Below are 21771 nucleotides of genomic sequence, written 5' to 3' on the forward strand. Positions count from 1 at the left end.
GACTGCTGTCTCGGCCAACGCCTTGCGTTTCTCGCTACTTCCGGAGCATTACTGAAGAAGGAGAGGTGCGCATGATTCAGCGTATTTATTCTATGTGCATGTTTAAATGAAAAACAATCATAGAGGGGCACTCTCAGCTGTAGGTATGGCTTGAGTGCCGCATGCCTTCATTTCTATCGTTTGAACTGCGTATCGGCGCCACCGAGCCGTGTGTCACCACTTTATGCGCTGTGCGGGATACTAACGTCTGGCTCTGCGAACTCCGTCAGAGCGTTCACACGCACACCAGTGACCTACATACACCAATGATCTGAGGTAAGAACTTTTACCATACAGAAAGGCATTCAACATGTGCCCTTACTTTCACAGATGGGTTTATACGTCCCACAATGTTTTGTGTGGCTTGGCTGAGACGATGAGTGGTTGAATGACTCTACTGGCTTGCTATTATTTTAACGTTAACGTAACGTAACGTAAAGGTAACGTAACTGTTTAACGTAACGAATAAATCTAAACTTCATAAAATTCAACGCCTCGTTTTAAGGCTTTATTATAATGCGTATCGGTGGCATGACTCCCCCTCAGAACTTCAAATTGCCAATCTACCCTCTCTAGAATCTAGAACTTCCCTCGAAAGACTAATATCTTCCGCAAAACGTGGCTTTGGTGCGTGCCAACGTTGCAGGGCAACTTAAGCCACTATATTAAGAGTCGGCAATTCCACTCGTACGCCATCAAATTGCAAATTGCCACATGTCCAGGCCCTCGTGGTGGCATTTCAATGGTGTTGAAATATGATAATCTCTGAACAACCAAACGCACAAAAAAAAAATTAGAATGCTACAGAAAGTCAAAATGAAAACCGTCTCTTCTACGACGACATCCTTAATAGCTCAAGTACAGTTTCGGGACGTTAAATCTGATCAGTTATGGAGACATTGCCGTATGGCTTTTTTTTCATAATATTTCATCGCAATCTCAAAGTCGCGCACACGAACATTCAACAGTGAAGGAACCTTTTTTCTTTGGCAGGAACATTGTCATCCAGGAATATTTCTACGGTGAATTCAATGACCCTCGATCTACAAAGTTGAACGTGTAATAGGAAAGACGGTAAGAACCCCACCTTAATCCTAAAAGTGTTACATCATTATTTTTTTTTGTGAAAAGCGTTCATTGAAGAGAAATCATATGCTGACATCTTTGATGTAAAAAAAAAAACATTCCGCAGGAACATTTAAGACTGCTTACTCGTTGGAATGCGAAAGCATTATATTCGCTTAGGAGAAACGTTTTCGATTTATGCTTTCGACATGCGTTGGTCTTTCTGCTGAATCAGTGTGCGTGTTTGCCTATACGAAAACCACAGACCAGAAACAGTCGGTCCATTTTTCTGCATAACGATGAATTTTTTTTTTTGCCTTCCCTTGCTTTGTTTTCTGAGGCGTCCTTCCATGGGCGGCCACGATTCACAGCTGCCGCTGAGGTGGACGCTTCGGAGAGCATCCCAGTAGACGCAGCACCATTGAAATCCGAAGGCAGCGGCGTGACGTGTGCAATGACGCACGCACTAGACACATCCCGTTTTACACTCATGATTTAGCGCCGAGAGGGCATCGCGTTAGACACAGTAGACAAAGCACCGATGAAATCCGAAAAGCAAGTGACACGTGAGAGGTAGGGGCGGAAGCAGTGAGTGACGTGTTCCATGGCGCACGCACTAGGCACACCTTTACTTAATCATAACCGTGGAGCCACAGTGGCGTACGAAATTTTCGTTTCAATTCCATGAAGGCACCTTCTCTGCAGAAACCTGCCTGAAACATTTTACACCAATCCGAGCATTTTGACGTGTTTTTGCTCTACGCGTCGTCAACCATTTTCGGTACCATATTTCGGTCACACCGCCGCCGACAACACCGGATTTTCGCGTAATGGGGCATATAACGTTTTCGCATTAAAACTTATTTGAACAGTTCATGGTATGCACTGCGTCACTAGTAGGGCTAGCGTTGTCAGTTCATACGCGTTCCGTTAGTGCACGGCCTGAAATCTGTCGAACTTCGCAAGACCGCAGCTTTCTTTCAGCAGAAGTTCCTTTGTCCGCGACCGCTCCTAGTCTTTCTTGCAGTGATTAGGGGTGAAATACTAATTCATGTAAGGGCACCTTAGCACTTGACCTCCTGTGCTCTTGCTCAGCGCTGCGTCGTTCGGCCTTTCCCGGCGTGGCGACACTTCAATTATAGAAGCCACTGCGTAAGTCGCAGCCGGTCCAGTAAATGGCTGGTACTTCATTGTGTCTCGTCTTTTATGCATAGCGCAATTTGTGGTCGCCAACAAGTGAAAGACTTGAGAAATAAAAGAAGGTATTTGCACTTTTATGACGACATTTTGTTTTGTTCGAGGAAAAATTACGCTTGTTAGTGCGATGGGCCACCTCAAAACAATATTATGCAGCTGACTACTAAGTAATAAAGGATAATAATAAACACCACTAGTCTACGAATCTTTACTTTATACTGGCAGATCACTGAATGTAGAAGGCCTGATTGCCTTCCTCACTAGATAATTTATGAGATAAAATGAGATAAGATTATCTCATTTTGTTATAATGTTCAATTGTGCATATAGCGCCTTATCTGATTGCTTGCAAAATACAAATAAAGCTCTTTGTTTAGCTACTCATAAAACAACAAAAATGCCGGCATCTTATGAAATTTCGCTGTGGCCAGAATAGCACCCTGAGCGACATGCGAGCAACTCCCCAATTGGATTCTAACGTAGGATACCGCTGCAATGTCCAGGCTACGACACTGTGCTTGTGCATCCGGCTACTTGTTCGAACTAGTGACTGTGTGAAGGTGCCCACGCAACGATTTCTCATCAAACAAATGTCGGTAGATGCTTATCAAATAAGTATTTCAGTGTACTAAAATGGCCGTCCTTCCCAACATATCGGGCATTTCATGAAAGTTGTTGAAAAACATGGAAGCTGCAATATTAGGTGATTTCCACCAGATTACTTTTACCGCAAAGGTGTACATTAGTACATCATATGAAAGATCATCACGCAGATTAGACTAACCCTTTAGTCAGAACAGACGAGCTATTGGTCTCAGCGCAAGAATTGAGCCTAATCTTAGGTGCTCATAAGCGCTTCAAGACAGTCAAAACTTTACGACGATTTTTCCAACGTAATGAATTCAGTCCTGCTCTGCGCGCGCGCGCGCGCGCACACACACACACACACACACACACACACACACACACACACACACACACACACACACACACACACACACACACACACACACGCGCGAAGAGAAAAGCGTTATCGAACTGCCAATGAGCGCGTCTGTTAACCCTTAGAAGACGCATATAAGTGACGTGGCTCATTTCGTATCACCGCCTGGCGACCGCCGAGCACGCGAGATCGCATCTTGATAAGAACGCTCACTTGTTGGCCGTCCAACGGTAAGGCGCCCGACAGTAACACGGTGAGGCTTGCTCTTAAATTTCTTAAAAGGAAGCATTCGCTCGAGGCAAACTCGAATGCCGAGTACTGAAGTACATGTAAAACGCAGAAAGCTATATGAGACGAACACTCGACCGATTTGAATGAAATATCCTTCATTTGAGAGAAATAGTTAAACTCTAATCACTGTAGTAAACAGAAACCTAATTTAAAGTATGACGTGTTTTACACAAATTTCGAAAATTCGTAAGTTTACGTATATATAAGCACGAAGTTTATGAATCCCTGACTCCGCACTAACAGTACATACAACAGTTCTCTCAATGGCATTTCATGTTTGGTAAATCAGTGTAAAGCTTAACGTGAAATAGTTACATTGTCTATTCAAGGGTTTGAGTGAAGTGCAAGTCAGAAATTGTGGATTTCAAAGTGGCGTACAGTACACAGGGTGTCCCACTTAACTTGTAGCAAACCTTAAAAATATGCGAATGCCATGTAGCTGGGCAGAACCAAGTTAGCACGTTGTTTGCCGTCGCTTGGAGACACTTACATTATTTTGATCCCGCCCAATTAAATAAGTAGTCTTAATTATTCAACCTCTCAAATAATATAGTTAAATGAAAATTGTCAATGAGACAATTGTAGAGCTACATGAAAAACTCCCGGTGCAGCTTTATGTTGCTCAATACGAGCTACATAAAAGTTTTTCCGAGCGTGAAAGAAGCCGGCAAATACTTGCAAAATTGCCGCGCGACTGGCCGCTCGAGGCACTATACTCTTTCATGCTCGGAAAAACATTTTTATGTCGAGGCACCAGTTTTACCTTTTCATGGTCCGGTACGGTCCGGCGGGGGAAGGGGCGTGGAGGAGGGGGTGTTGAATTCTCTTGGATATTTGAGCGCAGTAGGCCGGGCGCGGTCCGTTATGGTTCTGACGGGGGAGAGGGAAAGGGGGAAAGGAGGGGATGTTCAATTCCTCTTGGCTACTTGAGGGTGGTAGGCCGGGCGCGGTCCGGGATGGTTCTGTGTTTATCGTGAATATAAATAACCTCACAGCAGGCTTCCTTTGGAATGATTTGCGCTGTCGTTTTTGTTGCAAGAATTCCGGTTCCTTCGAATGATCCGTGTCTTCCGAGTTTTCGGCTAGGGGGTATCGCTGTGTCACCTGTCTTGTCTCTGTGTCATGTCATCTGCTCTGTCATCGTTGCGTTGCAGAGGTGGGGAGGGGGAGGGTGGTCTCTTCATGGCTACGCAATGGTGGTGGGCTGGGTGCGGTCCCAGATGATTAGTTCCTTTTTTTAGAGCGCAGCTCTTTGGCGTCCGTTCCTGGGTTTCGCGTCGTCGTCGTCGTCGTCGGCGGCGTTGTCGTCGTCGTCGGCGTTGTCGTCGTCGTCGGCGTTGTCGTCGGCCTCGTAACCAGCTCGCCGACGAATCTGCTGCTCCGCCGCCGCGCATGCGCGCTGTCGGCTCTCCGGGCGAGGGAGGATGATGGAAGGGAGGAGGAGAGACTGTGGAGGAGGGCTGGCTACACAAATGGCTCTTTGGCGTCCGTTCCTGGGTTTCGCGTCGTCGTCGGCGTTATCGTCGGCCTCGTAACCAGCTCCGCCCCCCTTTCATCCCCCCAGCGCTAGCAGCGACCGACTGATACCGCTTTCGTGAGTCCGCTACCGCACTCACGAAAGACGTCGTGCACTTCCTGCAACTCGCATTAACCGTCCATCGATCCACACCGATGTTAGTAGTGGGGGACTTTAATGTTGACATAAAGACAAACAGCAATTTCCTAACACTTATGCGGGAGAGCATGCCGTTCCTCTCGCTCGTAACGCGTCCCACGGCTGTGACAACCTCGCGAGGCACTTGTATAGATCTCGTCTTTGAGAATCAAGCATTGGTGTACCAAGTCGAACATATATCAGTCTATTTCTCCGACCACAAAGCTTCCTTCATGACTGTCAAGAACTGTTAGTAGAGTCTTTGTTAAAGGAATACGTGTGAAAAATAAAAAAAAATTCTGTGATAGCGCATACATGTGTTGCTCGATTTCTTTGCCTCAATCTATCGAAAAGGTGAAACAGCTTATTTGCTGCGCTCAAATTTCGCATTAGGAAGTAACGTAATCGTCGGTAATTTTTTTTTTGGTTGTGCTTAAATCGGGAATATAACCTGACGGCAGGTTTCCTTTGGAATGGTTTAAGTTGTATTAGGTGTTCTTTATACACCATGACTCCAACGACAGGGAAAACACGGGGAAGGCGGGAGATGAAAATTCAAGACGACATATATGTCGCTTTGAAGAAGACAAGTCCATTTGTGAAACTTTGGATTTCGCTTTCCCTTGTTCTCGTTTTGCTCATCGACTCCAACAACAGTTGTTTTTGTTTGTTGGTCTCAGTTAGAATTTCGGTTTCTTCTAAGGCAATTTAATGGTCCTCATCTTCTGAGTGTTCAGGTAAGGGAATTCTTTGGAGAACTTTCTGACATCGTTCTTGTGTTGCTTCATTCTTTCGGTCAGGTTTCTACTTTGGCTAATGTATGCTGCCTGACAGTCGGAGCATTTGTTGTAGATGACACCTCGAGCTCTCTCTCTCTTCTCTTGGTGAATGGTCCTTGGGTTTTGGTAGGAGATGGTTTGTTGTGTTAATTGGTTTGTGCGTGACCATTATGGTTTCTTTAAATTCTGCTAATGGCTTCATTGGTATCTGGAGAAAGATACCTTGGAGGATACCTGGGGAGATATATTCGTTTTCGGGCAGTTAGAGGGGGGGGGGGGTTCTGAGAGCTGTTTTCGAGGTTCGTTTCTTTTTTGCTTCCGGATTGCTTTTCGTATGAAATGTTAGGGGTAACCTTTCTTTCGGAGTTTGGCGAAAGCAGTTTGTTTTTCTTCTGTACGCCTCCAAAGTGGAATGCATTTTGTTCTTTTTAACCCGCCGTGGTTGCACAGTGGCTATGGTGTTGGGCTGCTGAGCACGAGGTTGCGGGATTGAATCCCGGCCATGGCGGCCGCATTTCGATGGGGGCGAAATGCGAAAACACCTGTGTACTTAGATATAGGTGCACGTTAAAGAACCCCAGGTGGTAGAAATTTCCGGAGTCCTCCACTACGGCGTGCCTCATAATCAGAAAGTCGTTTTGGCACGTGCAACCCCAGAAATTTTTTTCTTTTTATTAAAGTATTTATTACTGACGTTTTGTGGCTTGCAGTGTGATTTGAATTATAGTGTAGGTAGCGACGTGTATGTGTTGGTTTCCGGTAGAGTGCGAAATTTGAACCGTCAACTGTTCGGACAATTCGAAGAAACCAAAATTCTTACAAGCGACACGAACCAACAAACATGAAAGTCTAAACGGTTCCAGAAAACCTGCCGTCAAGTTACATTCACAATAAGCACAGAACCATCCCTGGCCATGCCCGGCCTGCCACCCTTAAGCAGCCAAGGAGAATTCAACTCCCCCTCCTCTATCCCCCCTCCCTTGCCAGTACATGAAAGCTTGAATGTTCGCGCCTCGACATCTCCGTCATCAACCCCCCCCCCCCCCTTGAAGGCGGAGTGGAGTTGTTTTCGAAACGTTGGGAAAATAAGCCTACTTTTTGGTTGGAGCCACTTGATAGTCATAACATTCGAAGATATTTGTTTTTCACTCTAAAGGTTATGCAAGCATTGTTAGTAGTGTCCTAATTACTGCAGGCATTTAGGTTGCCAGATTTGTAACTTCGAATTTAAGATAGTCGTTAGGATCTTAAATTTCAGGAACCGAGAAGTAACGTTTACTGCGGGGCGAAATATTCAGCGATGATATTTGAAGTCCATAATGTTACGCACTACTCAGTCGCCTATCTGCTATACCAGTGTGGACAAGCCAAACACCTCATTGGCGTGACGACAATCACAAACTGTTAGATATTATTCTTTTTTTCAAATAATGTTATGTAATGATTGGCGGTATCGAGCACTGACAGCATTATTCTTGTGTTAGGTGCTGCTTTAGCTCTTCAAAATAATTTAGAAATGACACCCTCGGTGCTGTTGCAATAACAATCATCTGTAGCTGAAAAAAGAAAAGCAAGTCTCACGCCAAGGATGGATTCGCTTAAAGCGAGGCTCATATTTGTGCAGAAAAAACATTAGTGGCCACTGCAACGTGCTTTTCTCAGTTAACGGGGCATATCACTTCATTATTGTGTTCTGCTTGAACGGTTCTGCAACAGTGGTCTTTGGACGCTGAATGATGCCTTAGCCACACGTGTACTTCAGAACCACAGTTGTCTTTTTGCTTTTGAGAAAAGTTTGCTTCCTGTTTCTGCTCGATGCAACCTTTGTAAAAAAAAAAAAGCACTGGACACCTACGTGTTTTCATATTCGTTTTCTTTATGACATGCAAGCCCTCAAAACACGATCCGAAGTATCAGCGAAAGTGAAAAACTTGTGCCGCGCGCCTGTGGAGAAGGAATATCTGCATTTTCTGCCATTGTGCTTCAGCGTTAGAGTGGCGGGCGCTGAATCTTCACAATTGTGTAACGAGTGCATGAACTCTCGTAGACAAAGTTAGCTACTAAATGGCAAAGGTAAAATTGTAGATGTTACCGAACTGCCTAGTCGTGTAAGCCTACGGTAAGGAATCTATATCAGGGTGTCTACTTGAACTGAGCAGCACAGGGAATGCTGTCATAATTTCACGTGTGTTATAAGGCGCAACTCTAAACAACAATGTTTATATTGACTAAGTGCTCTCTATTTTACTAACCTAACTTGGTTGGTGCTAAAGAAACGCTAAGACGAGCATGGGCATGCTTTCTATTTTTTTCAAGGAGAATTTGGAAGAATAAACATTTCTCAATGCTAAATATGCCTATCGTTCTTCCGCGTGTATTGTCTATTGAATATTCTTCGCAAGCACAGATCGTGACAAAGAGCCTGTATTGTCTGTTTCAGAAAAAAGGTTTCCTCCTGAAGTGGAATGACTGCCCCATATGGGAAAGCACCTTTGAGCCAAGACACAACTTGAATCAGAAGTGCTTGGCTTCTTTGAACAAGCCTCCGAGACCAGCACACCGGCGACTGGAGGCAGCATCGGCTAACTTTCTTTGTGCGGTACAGCGGAAGCTGAGCAACGCGAAGAATAGTGGCGGAAGACTTGTAGTACACAACTTTGAGCTGGACATCTTCAGGTGGGCTTTCGCACACCGAGGAAAAAAATTGAAACGAGGTTGGCTACAGTGTGAAAAAAAAAAAAAGACTTTGACCGTCTGCCCCTGTCGGATGATTGGTTTCAAGCGAAAAACAAGTTGGGCGACGTTGTTTCCATCTGTTTTCCCCTTCGAGTGATAGGCTGGCTACGGCTTCAAAAGTCGTCAGTCTTCACAAGCGGGTGTCCTGTAGAGTCTCTGCACCTATTTTTCCTTTCACAGAGTGTACGTTAAATTTAATCAGACTGCACATAATTCCGTTCATCTATTTCTTTGTACTTGAAGCACTTGTGGTGATAAACATGTGCACTTCTGCAAACGAAGAGGTGTGGCTTTCAGTGCCAGATAGCATGGTTGTGGTGAACATTGTAAGGGCTGCTGCAGTCGACATACTGCACGAGACCTCTTTATTAAACAAGACTTACCGCGACGCCCTTTTAGTTCGCACAAGCAAGGGCAACGAACACATAGAGCTTTGCTCCGGTATAGAAGACAGGTTAAAAGCCTTTTCCAAAGTTGTTTCGAAAAGATGTAAACAGCTAAATGGTCAGAAGAAACGGGAATACTTAGCGAAAGTCAGCAGTCTAAAGTTCCGTCTGCCTGCTGCCAAAATGGCAACATTTCAGCCTGAAGTTATCAAAAAAGAAAAAGTCGATTCTCTCCAAGAAGCGAAGTAAAGAGACGAAGACATCAAACTCCTGAAATCAAAAATAGAACACTTGGAGACCGCAATAAAGGCTCGTGAAGATGAGTGCACTGTCTTACGTTCAATGATGGAAAGCCTAGAAACTGCCCTTGACCGACGCAGCAGCTACCTGAACACTGGCAAAATAATTGGGTCAGGAAGCAGAAAAAATGACAAAAGAAAACTCACAGCCCTTGGCCCTACCATATATGAGGTCCTCGAAGAGGTCTTACAGAGCTACGGTCTGGAGCTTAAAGAAGCGACTGTCGTAGACAGTAAAGGTTCACTCCACAGAATAACCATGGAATCGGATACAATGGCCGTGCACTTTGGAGTAAGGCATTTTTTTCAGGGAAAAGGCTCACATAATTTTGATTCTCTGTCCCCAGAAGACAAAAAACTTGTCAGAGAGCTAGTCTGTCTCCTTGATGATCACTTTATTAGTGACACAGTGTGGCAGGAGCTGTGTAACTGCTTGCCTAATTTGCCTTCGCCTCTGCTTCTTCGCTCGTTTAGGGAAAAGCTTGACTTAAAGTCAGACATATTCCGAACACCGGGAGACTCCACTGGAGCTCAGGTTTCGTTTTGCGAAGAATTGGCGAAAGCGATCACACAGCTGGCAGAAAGAGAGAACGCATCAGTAGCGGGCTTGGCCGCCTCATGGACTCAAAATAGCCTCAAATAAGCCTCAAATAAGCCGCCTCAAAATAAGCCGCCGCACCTCATGGACAACACTTTCATTTGTTTTAATAAGACGGGGACAGAGAATGCAGTCTCAGAAGATGCACAGGCTGCTAGTGCTATCACAGGCGCCTGAAAACTACTACGCTTTAAGGACTGCATTTGCTGATGTTCTGAAAGAAGTTAACCAAACGGCGAAGCAAGGGTATATAAAGGTGGACGACATTAACGTTGATCTGACAGTATGCCTAGGAGCCGACCTAAAATTTCTCCTTATTGTTCTTGGACTTCAATCTGCATCCTCTAAATACCCTTGCCCATTCTGTTTTGCCACCGAGAGTGAACGATCCAACCCGTCTTTGCCTCTGTCGCACTTCAATGATCTGTGCGCCAGAACATTGGACAACTTAAAGAAGGATTGTGACTCCTTGTCACATGGAGTCCAACATGAACCACTTTTCCAAACGGAGCCAGCCCTGGTCGTACCAGATATATTGCATATGAAAATAAGGATAGTCGATCGCCTCCTGCAGTCGTTGGTTTTAGAATTTGAAGAGTTTGACCTAGCCGCCCAAGTGAACGACGTTGAAGCATCCAAAGACCACCATGTTCAATGCTTGGTGCGCCTTGTGCGAAGTTGTGGGGTGAAGTTTGTTGTTTGGAACGATGAAAAAAAGGGACTATCAGCCTCGTCCCTAACTGGATGCGATTCGCAATTATTGCTGGAACGCCTACCAGAGAAACTTCAAGGAAAGCTTCACAAGGAGTCCGAGTCGGAAGTTTTGAAATTGTGGCACATCATCTGCATGACTTTCAACTATTACTCTCACGGCTGCTCAAGGAATGACATTGAAGACGAAAGAAGACAATTTTTGAAAACATTTGTTAACCTTGGTTCTTCTGGCCGTAGAGGGTACGGATGTGCACGGGTCACACCCTACATACACATTTTTGCTCATCACTTGATGGCAAAGCACGAAAAATTCATAAATTTGAGCTGGTTCTCCAGTCAAGGCTCAGAAAAGAAAAATGACATTTTGAAGCATATTCACCACACAAGAACTTACAAATGGAACTCTGCTGCAGATGCTATGAAACTGGTGAAACGGCAAGAAGACAATACTGCTGCAAGGTGTGTTCGTGCATATACCAAATCAGATCTCGACTACTGGTACGAGGGTGGCATAGAGTTGAACAAAAATAAAAGAGCAAGGCAGGCAGAGGAAAAGCCGGGTACAAGCACTGGAACACCAAACTACAGTAGTATGACGGCTGGTGAGCTTCGCACTGAACTAGGTGCGTTAGGGGTCCATACATCGGCGAAGTCTGTCACAGCTCTTAAGAAGTTGCTGAGCAGACGCCTCGGACGTCCTGTGTAGCAAATGATGTGACTTCACGTCGTGCAAGTTTGAGCCTTGAAGTCGTGGAACACTAGGTCAAAACAATTCGGCAAAAGTTAGAGCATCTTTGTGACGTACTGCTGCACGGCACCACGCTGGAAACTCTCTCTTCTCCGTAAGACTGTCTGATCTCTGCGGTGGTGCGTGGATGAGAGCTCACAGGGCACCGGAAAAACGGAAAAAACAAACACCAAACTTTTTCGCTTGTGCAATAAATCTCATATAGGCAAGAACAGCTTGGCCTGTCTGCACACCGCTAAGAAACGTGCAGCAGTCCAAGCCTACTTCATAAGAAAAACATCAGAGCAACACAGCAGCCTTAAAGTTATTGTTGTTGGAAACAGACTGTGATGCTGTTTACTGCCAGTCCAGTCAGGTATGAAACTGCTCACAAATTATTTCAAACGTTCTTGCAGCAGCTGCTAACTAGAACACTAAGTTTGAGAGCAGGTAAATGGCCAATAAACCAATGGCAAACCAAAATGGCCTCACTGTTACCAAAGTTAAAGCCCTCGCCAAGCCATGATCAAGAACTTGTATTTACCACGAACGCTTGCTTTTAGCACAGGCCTCCCATCGTAGCACACTGTTGTTAACGCCATAAAGTGCAGAGGTTAGAAGTGTGCTCGAATCGTTTATGAACAGCACATGAACTCAGCAGCTAGAGACATTGACATATACGCAGAGGAGAAAATGTATGTTCAACCATACATCCTTGACTCGCAAGAGAACAATGCCACCAACTGTGAGGACGTCTGCACCGTAGAAATGAAAAACGGAATTGTGATATCTAGTGTGTATATATATCTCCAGACACATTGGGCCCAAGTGCGTTATCGAGAAGTTCATGACCGCGCACTTTGCATGGGTTAGCCTTGATCATATTACCCCTGTGATCATCATTGGAGACTTCAATGCGGACATTTCAAAACCAGACAAGAAATGATTCAGGAAGTTTGTGCCAGAGTGTGGTTTGAAGTGCCACACCAATTTAAGTCACTCAACTAATAAATAACGGTCGTCTATGGATTTAACTTTGACCAAGAGAGAGAGAAAGAAGTTTAATGACACGAAATGCCGAGAGGTCGGCCTGAGGTATATTCCTCTAGCCAGCTACTCGGCATTGGGGGAAGGGGAAGGGGGAAAGAAAGAGGGAAGAAAGAGGTGCATGATGGGTGACGATGACGATAAAAGGAAGATGTAGAAAATATGGCAAGCAATTGGGCATGCTCAAAGTCTGCAGTCCAGGCCCGTAATTTTTAAAAAGTTCAGTAATGTCTTGATGGCCTTAAAACTCGACTGAGCGTCTGGCCAAGAGCCTAAAATAATATCCTCCGACAACGGTGCGCTGTCGAGACGCGTAAGGTCCTTGACCAACCTATCACGCTCTTCCACAAACTTAGGGCAGTCACAAAGCACATGACCTATAGTCTCAGTCACATTGCACACCTCACAGTGTGGAGACTCGGTGCGTCGCATGAGGTGCACGTATCCGCGCGTAAACGCTACCCCCAGCCTTAGTCTGTGCAGAAGACTGGCACAGCTTCGTTAAATTTTCGGTGGTAGCCTAAAATTCATGGTGGGGTCCAATCTCTGGAGTCGTCTGTGGCGATTATCTGGATTGTCCCAGTGCTTTGCTGTCAATTTTCGGATGACACTGGAGAGGAGACAGTTGGCGTCCGCTCTTGAAAAGGGAATTGAAAGCAGGGACTCTCGTTCTTCGAGTGCTTTCTTCGCTTCGGCGTCGGCCAGTTCGTTGCCCTGTATACCACAGTGACTAGGGATCCACTGAAATGTGATGTGGTGGCCGTTTTCTTGCGCTAAAGTGTAGAGCTCGGCAGTTTGAAGAGCCATCACTCTATAAGCGCTTTCTTTCAACACCACTCTAAGTAGTTGAAGAGCCGAGTTTGCGTCACTGAAAACTGTCCATATTTGAGGAGGCTGTCGCACAATATATTTAACGGCCTCTCTTATTGCCACTAATTCCGTAGATGTTGTAGTCGTCTTGTTATGCAGACGAAACCGTCGAATGACTTGATGCGCAGGCACGACGAAAGCCGCACCAGACGCATACGACGAGACCGAGCCGTCTGTATACACGCTCACCGCGGAGTCATATTCTTTCGACATATATTCAAGTGAGAAATGTCTGAGGCCGACGGTAGGTATTCGCGATTTTTTAGAAATTCCGGGAATAGATAGACGTACCGGTATTTTGGACATTACCCATGGGGGCATATGTGGAAGGTCAGCCGGGGCAAAGTATGCTGGTATGGCAGATGCTTGGCATTTAACGGCTCTTGAAAAAGTGGAGTCCGGCCGTATATCGGGTAGTTTCGATAAGGGATGACGTCCGTGACGGCAAAGCAGTCGCAGGAATACTCGAAGAAGTTCGCATCGTAGATAGACAGGTAAAGAGGTGACGCGAGCCTCCTCAATTGTTCCGTAGGTTGAGGTGCAACGTGGAACACCGAGACATGTTTTCAGCATCTGCGCCTGGGCACTTTCCAGCGTACGCAAACATGACGGGCTCATACTTGATAAAACTGGCAGGCTATACCGAATGTATCCGACGTAGAGAGCCTGGTACAGCCGGAGTAGCGAATGCTCAGATGGACCCCATTTCATACCGGCCAGAAAGCGAAAAACTTGAGCAAGCCCAGTTAATTTTTTCTTCAACATTGCCACATGTTTCGACCATGAAACACCGCGGTCAATGACAACGCCGAGGTATTTGTGGTGGGTGACATATGGGATGGCATTTCCATTGATCATAATTGGATACCAACACATAAGCTTCCGTGTGAACGCTATCGCAGCGCACTTGTCTGGGGCCAGTTGCAGTCCTTGGCACTGCAGGTACTGAGACGTTAAAGAAACAGCTCGCTGCAATCTGGCACGAATTTGTGGTCGCGTGACTGCGGATGCCCATATGCATATGTCGTCTGCGTAGGTACTGATGCGTACTGTATCAGGAATTATTTCCGCAAGGCCAATAAGGGCAACATTGAAAAGGGTCGGGCTGAGAACTCCTCCTTGAGGCACTCCACAGACCACAGCGTGTCTTGTCGTTTCGCCAGCATTCGTGGACTTGAAGACTGTACGACCATCTAGGTAATTTGCAATCCACATGTAGAGACGGCCGCCGATGCCTAGATTACTGAGGGCATCAAGAATGGCTTCGTGCAGTACATTGTCATAAGCTCCTTTTATGTCTAAGAAAACTGCTCCTACAAGTCGGTGGCGCTTTTTTTTCTGTTCGATCGTGGACACGAGATCAATGACCCCATCTATTGCAGACCGGCCACGTCTAAATCCGGTCATCATTTCAGGATAAAGCTCATTCTTTTCCATGAACCATTCTAGTCTAGTGAGTACCAAACTTTGACCAAGATTTTGTATAAGGTTGTAACCGAACCAAATAATACAGATCACAACAATAACAAAGCAATCGTCACTACCATTATCAAATGATCAAAATAAATACATCTCCCTTGGTCTAACCAGTGTGATGAGTTGCAACTTAGCTGGTCATCCACCTTCACAGAGTCGAATGACTCCTATTTTTTTCTTTTTGCTTCGCTTTGAGTTTCGCAAAGAAATAATGCTTAAAGACCGTGTCATTAGTCCTTGTCTCTGCGGATATAAATATTGCTTCAAATAATCGCTATACCCCATTTGTCTCCGAGAGTAGGGCCAAGCAAGGAAATGCTCGCGCGCTCGCCCAAACATATACATACAAACACACAAACACCACTCTCTCTTTTTCACACATGCACACACAGACGCATAGATACACACATGTTCGCCCCCATACACATTTACACACGCATAAAAATGTGTGCACGCACGCACACGGAAGTGCACGCATATACAAACGCCTGTTTGCTCACAGGCGCATAAACGCGCTCGTGCGCGCGCTGATTCAAATAGGGCGACACAAGCACGCGGGCGCACACAAACTCAAGCCGACACGCGCGGACGCTCAAGACGTGCTCAGGAATATACACGCCCATCCCCTCCCTGCTGCCTTTCAAAACTATGCGCGTGCGAACTGACTTAATGACACTCGCTTTGCAATTGCCGTTGCAACGTCAGCTATAAAAAATTGCCTTACGGTTTAAATTTAGTGCTTCTTGAAGTCAATAGGGCTACTTTTTTTACCTACACTGGCTGCACGAGTGTAGTTTGTTTAGGAAGCCACCACTTTTTTACTTGGTGTAGAAAAATGTAGCTCTGCCTACCCACAGGAAGCCATTTCTTATAGCTGTAGTGTAGCATGAAAACTACACTTCCCGAACTACACTCTCAAAGCAGTTGCACCCTTCAGGGTGTATATTTGTCCCACAACAATATTCGACATCTGCCTTGCTTGCGTTTCCTTTCTTGAAAACTGGGCGCTCGCTACTCTCCTGTCGAGAATGCTGTGTGCCACTGCTAGCGCACATGCCGTTCTTGCCATGGAAGTACCGGGCTCACAGAGTTAAATAAAAGAAACATAAGCAAGGCAGATGCCGATCATTGTTGTGGGACAAATATACACCCCAAAGGGTGCAACTGCTTTAGGAGTGTGCACTCTTTAAAAACATTGCACCCTTTGTGGCTTATATTGTCCCACAACGACAACCATCAGCTATCTTGTCCGTGTTTCCTTTCTCTAACGCGGCGAGTCCACTACTTCCCAGTCACGAACGGCTTGCGCGTTATGAGCGGGACACACGATTCTCGACAAGAGAGTAGCGAGCGCCGAGTTTTCAAGAAAGGAAACGCAAGCAAGGCAGATGACCATTATTGTTGTCGGACAAATGTACACCCCAAAAGGTGCAACCGTTTTAAGAGTGTGTGGCTTCGATTAGTGTAGGCCGCGGAAGTCAAACAAGCAAGGTCGCGTCGCAAACACCTGGAGCCATTTCATCTCATACTGTAGGCGCTGATATAGCAGCGATATTTAATGTTCGCTGCAATGACAGTAGCGAAGTGCCTGCGTGACCATGTGTCGCAGAGGAAGGTGAACTAATCATCCAAGAAGACAAAATTATCGTACTCAGAAATAGTGCAGACTTTTTCAGACTCCGCGCGGTATTAAATACGCATTGAGAAGTCGTCTTCGTCCGCTGCGCTTTCGCAATGTATTTAGCTACAGTTTGTCTGGATTTGTTAATGAATCGAAAACCGTACATTGGCGTTTAATTTCAGAGTAGCGTGAGGTGGGTAGCGCTACGCTTGTCCGCGGCGTCGTCAATCCGCGGTACCAGCGTGTGTGACGGGGATCATTGCTCCTAAAAGGGGCGATGGCGAGCGGTTACGAGTAAAGATCGATCTGGCGCTCCCGTGGGTTTTGTCGCCCCTAACACTGAAATACGGAGCCAATACGTGCGAAGTCCGGCGCTTTTCGTCTGCTGATGCAGAAGACGACGCACAGTCCTGCACAACGCTACAGCAGAATTCCGCCCTTACCGTATGGGAGGCCATTCAACGTGGTCAGCGACTATCACGCCTTGTGTTGGCTAGGTAAATTAAAGGACCCTTCAGGACGGCTGGTGCGGTGGAGCGTCAGACTACAAGAATCCAACATCACTGTAACCTACAAGTCCGGACGAAAACACTCAGATACCGATTGCCTATCACGCGCCCCCATTGACCCGCCGCCACAAGATGACGAGGATAACGACGCCTTCCTTGGAATAATAAGCGCGGAAGACTTCGCTGAACAGCAACGAGCAGACCCGGAGCTAAAAGGCCTCGTCGATTATTTCGAAGGGCACACCGACGTTGTCCATAGGGCATTTAAGCGCGGATTGTCTTCGTTCGCATTCCTCTAGACTATTTTTTCTTCCATTATCGTCGTGGGTGCCACTTGTACTGTATAAATCTCTATAGAACTCCTCAGCCACTTGAACTATCTCATCCATATTAGTAATGATATTGCCGGCTTTGTCTCTTAACGCATACATCTGATTCTTGCCAATTCCTAGTTTCTTCTTCATTGTTTTCAGGCTTCCTCCGTTCCTGAGAGCATGTTCAATTCTATCCATATTATACTTCCTTATGTCAGCTGTCTTACGCTTGTTGATTAACTTCGAAAGTTCTGCCAGTTCTATTCTAGCTGTAGGGTTAGAGGCTTTCATACATTGGCGTTTCTTGATCAGATCTTTCGCCTCCTGCGATAGTTTACTGGTATCCTGCCTAACAGAGTTACCACCGACTTCCATTGCACACTCCTTAATGATGCCCACAAGATTGTCGTTCATTGCTTCAACACTAAGGTCCTCTTCCTGAGTTAAAGCCGAATACCTGTTCTGTAGCTTGATCTGGAATTCCTCTATTTTCCCTCTTACCGCTAACTCATTGATCGGCTTCTTATGTACCAGTTTCTTCCGTTCCCTTCTCAGGTCTAGACTAATTCGAGTTCTTACCATCCTGTGGTCACTGCAGCGCACCTTTCCGAGCACGTCCACATCTTGTATGATGCCAGGGTTAGCGCAGAGTATGAAGTCCATTTCATTTCTAGTCTCGCCGTTCGGGCTCCTCCACGTCCATTTTCGGCTATCCCAGTTGCGGAAGTAGGTATTCATCATCCTCATATAATTCTGTTCTGCAAACTTTACTAATGACTCTCCCCTGATATTCCTTGTGCCTATGCCATATTCCCCTACTGCCTTGTCTCCAGCCTGCTTCTTGCCTACCTTGGCATTAAAGTCGCCCATTAGTATAGTGTATTTAGTTTTGACTCTATCGCCGATTCCACGTCTTCATTGAAGCTTTCGACTTCCTGGTCATCATGAGTGGATGTAGGGGGCGTAGACCTGTACAATCTTCATTTTGTATCTCGTATTAAGTTCCACAACAAGACCTGCCACCCTCTCGTTAACGCTATAGAATTCCTGTATGTTACCAGCTATATTCTTATTAATCAGGAATCCGACGCCTAGTTCTCTTCTCTCCGTTAAGTCCCGGTAGCACAGGACGTGCCCGATTTTTAGCACTGTATATGCTTCTTTTGGCCTCCTATCTTCACTGAGCCCTATTATATCCCATTTACTGCCCTCTAATTCCTCCAATAGCACTGCTAGACTCGCCTCACTAGATAACGTTCTAGCGTTAAACGTTGCCAGGTTCATATTCCAATGGCGGCCTGTCCGGAATGCGAAGTCCGGCCTGTCCGGAATGTCGAAATCCCACAGGTAACGCCGGAAGAAGTAAAGAAAGCCTTGGGAGATATGCAAAGGGGGAAGGCAGCTGGGGAGGATCAGGTAACAGCAGATTTGTTGAAGGATGGTGGACAGATTGTTCTAGAGAAACTGGCCACCCTCTATACGCAATGCCTCATGACGTCGAGCGTACCGGAATTTCGGAAAAACGCTAACGTTATCCTAATCTATAAGAAAGGGGACGCCAAAGACTTGAAAAATTATAGACCGATCAGCTTACTGTCCGTTGCCTACAAACTATTTACTAAGGTAATCGCAAATAGAATCAGGAACACCTTAGACTTCTGTCAAGCAAAGGACCAGGCAGGATTCCGTAAAGGCTTCTCAACAATAGAACATATTCACACTATCAAACAGGTGATAGAGAAATGTGCGGAATATAACCAACCCTTATATATAGCTTTCATTGATTACGAGAAAGCCTTTGATTCTGTCGAAACCTTAGCAGTCATGGAGGCATTATGGAACCAGGGTGTAGATGAGCCGTATGTAAAAATACTGAAAGATATCTATAGCGGCTCCACAGCCACCATTGTCCTCCATAAGGAAAGCAACCAAATCCCAATAAAGAAAGGTGTCAGGCAGGGAGATACTATCTCTCCAATGCTATTCACAGCGTGTTTACAGGAGGTATTCAGAGAACTGGATTGGGAAGAATTGGGGATAAAAGTTAACGGAGAATACCTTAGTAACTTGCGATTCGCTGATGATATTGCCTTGCTTAGTACCTCAGGGGACCAATTGCAATGCATGCTTAATGACCTGGAGAGGCAAAGCAGAAGAGTGGGTCTAAAAATTAATCTGCAGAAAACTAAAGTTATGTTTAAAGGGCCCCTGAAACGTTTGGGACAAATTTTGTAGACGCGCAGGGTACAGCTTAAGTAGAACATTCGCACCACAATTTAAGTGAGGCGTTACGTATTAATAGAGCTACAAGCGATTAGAAGTTACCCTCCTCCCCAGCCATGCTTTTCCTCCTCAACTCGTTCGCCAAGCGAGCGGGGCTAAGCTCCGCCTTCACTGGTCCTGCGTCACGATGCGACGTCACATCGTCAACTTCCGGTTGTTTTGAAGCCCGCCCCTGCCCGCGCGAAACCTCTCCGCTAGCCGCTTGGCTGTCGACCCCAAGCGAGAGCTGTCGAAGCAGCGTGCGTTGCGAGCATTTTGTCGTAGCGCCGAACGTGTCTGGTATTCCGTTAGCCACAGGCAAGCTGGTCATATCGGCAAATGAATGGAGGCATAAACTCAAGCTGATGAAGGAACTTTGGCGCAGACGTACGTGAGCGGCCTGATCGGTCTGCACGGTCCAGACACTTGTTGGCGCAGCACTTACCCACCCAAACAAAGCGCTAATATTGTTCTATATAGCCAAGTGTAAAACATTTTAAACATTTATAAAAACAACGTGTTGATGATTACACTCCTGCGAAAAATGCGCACGAGCAGCAAAAAAGAATACGCTTCGTTGCTGCTACTGTGTATGGTTGAGCTCTATGCCACCAGGTGGCTGCACCATGCAGACCATTCACCTTTGTCCTTCTGCTCATCTCGGCTCATTCCGTTACGGCACAGTCAAGCGGCCAGACCCTGTCCCCTTGCGCTTACGTTTGCCCTAATACGGGACTCGGGAAACGCTAGTGCGTTAGTAATCTTCCGGTGTAAAGTGACGGCCACAAACGTGCAAATCCTGGCGCCGATCGGATAGCAGCAGTCCGATGCGCAGCAGCCAGTTCGCTCGTACGCTACCCTGCAGAGGGACACGATGTCACAGCTTGACATACTGCCAGTCGCTACGTTGGCAGTCCACAAGGCAACAAAGTCGAATCATAGTGCTCGCCAAAAGACTGACTCCAACGCTGACCGGGGAGCTCTCGTCAAAATGGAGTACGTTGTAACACAAGCAGACGACACTTGCTGTGTGCCGGAAGTGCTTAAGTGTACTGAAAAATTGTTCTTGTGCATTCTCTTTCTGCTACTTTCTCTTTATAAAAACAAATTGACTAACATTCCAGCTATTACGAAGATCATTTGTTTACCATAAAGTTGGAAAAATTATCGATCACGCGCCCTGGTCAGCCAATCGGATAGCTCGCCCCACTGACGTCATATGGGTTATTTCAGTCATATGGGTAGGGGCGGTTTAAAATTGCGCCGAGCAGTGCGCTGCGATCGGCAGCGATGTGCATTTTTAAAGCCTTATAATAAATTACACGCTTTACGCAGAGCACTTAGATGTGTCAATTAATGATCAGAAGGACCTACTCTAACGACTCAGTACGTTTGTAGAAAATCGTCAAAAGCGTTTCAGGGTCCCTTCAACAGTCTCGGAAGAGAACAGCAACTTATAATAGGTAGCGAGGCACTAGAAGTGGTAAGGGAATACATCTACTTAGGGCAGGTAGTGACGGCGGATCCGCATCATGAGACGGAAATAATCAGAAGAATAAGAATGGTCTGGGGTGCGTTTGGCAGGCATTCTCAGATCATGAACAGCAGGTTGCCATTCTCCCTCAAGAGAAAAGTCTATAATAGCTGTGTCTTACCAGTACTCACCTACGGGGCAGAAACCTGGAGGCTTACGAAAAGGTTTCTACTCAAATTGAGGACGACGCAACGAGCTATGAAAAGAAGAATGATAGGTGTAACGTTAAGGGATAAGAAAAGAGCAGATTGGGTCAGGGAACAAACGCGAGGTAATGACATCTTAGTTGAAATCAAGAAAAAGAAATCGGCATAGGCAGGACATGTAATGAGGAGGGAAGATAACCGATGGTCATTAAGGGTTACGGACTGGATCCCAAGGGAAGGGAAGCGTAGCAGGGGGCGGCAGAAAGTTAGGTGGGCGGATGAGATTAAGAAGTTTGCAGGGACAGCATGGCCACAATTAGTACGTGACCGGGGTTGTTGCAGAAATATGGGAGAGGCCTTTGCCCTGCAGTGGGCGTAACTAGGCTGATGATGATGTCTTCGTTCACGCTTCAAAACAACGTACTCGTGAAGAACTTCTCACCAGTCTGCGCCAACTACCTTCTTGTTGTTCCGTCGGCGCTGCGTCCAGAAGTACTGCAGACCCTATACATGACGATCCGACCGCTGGGCACCTTGGTTTCTCCCGGACGCTATCGAGGATAC

This window comes from Dermacentor albipictus, unplaced genomic scaffold (assembly GCF_038994185.2).
Source record: "Dermacentor albipictus isolate Rhodes 1998 colony unplaced genomic scaffold, USDA_Dalb.pri_finalv2 scaffold_16, whole genome shotgun sequence".
Taxonomy (NCBI): domain Eukaryota; kingdom Metazoa; phylum Arthropoda; class Arachnida; order Ixodida; family Ixodidae; genus Dermacentor; species Dermacentor albipictus.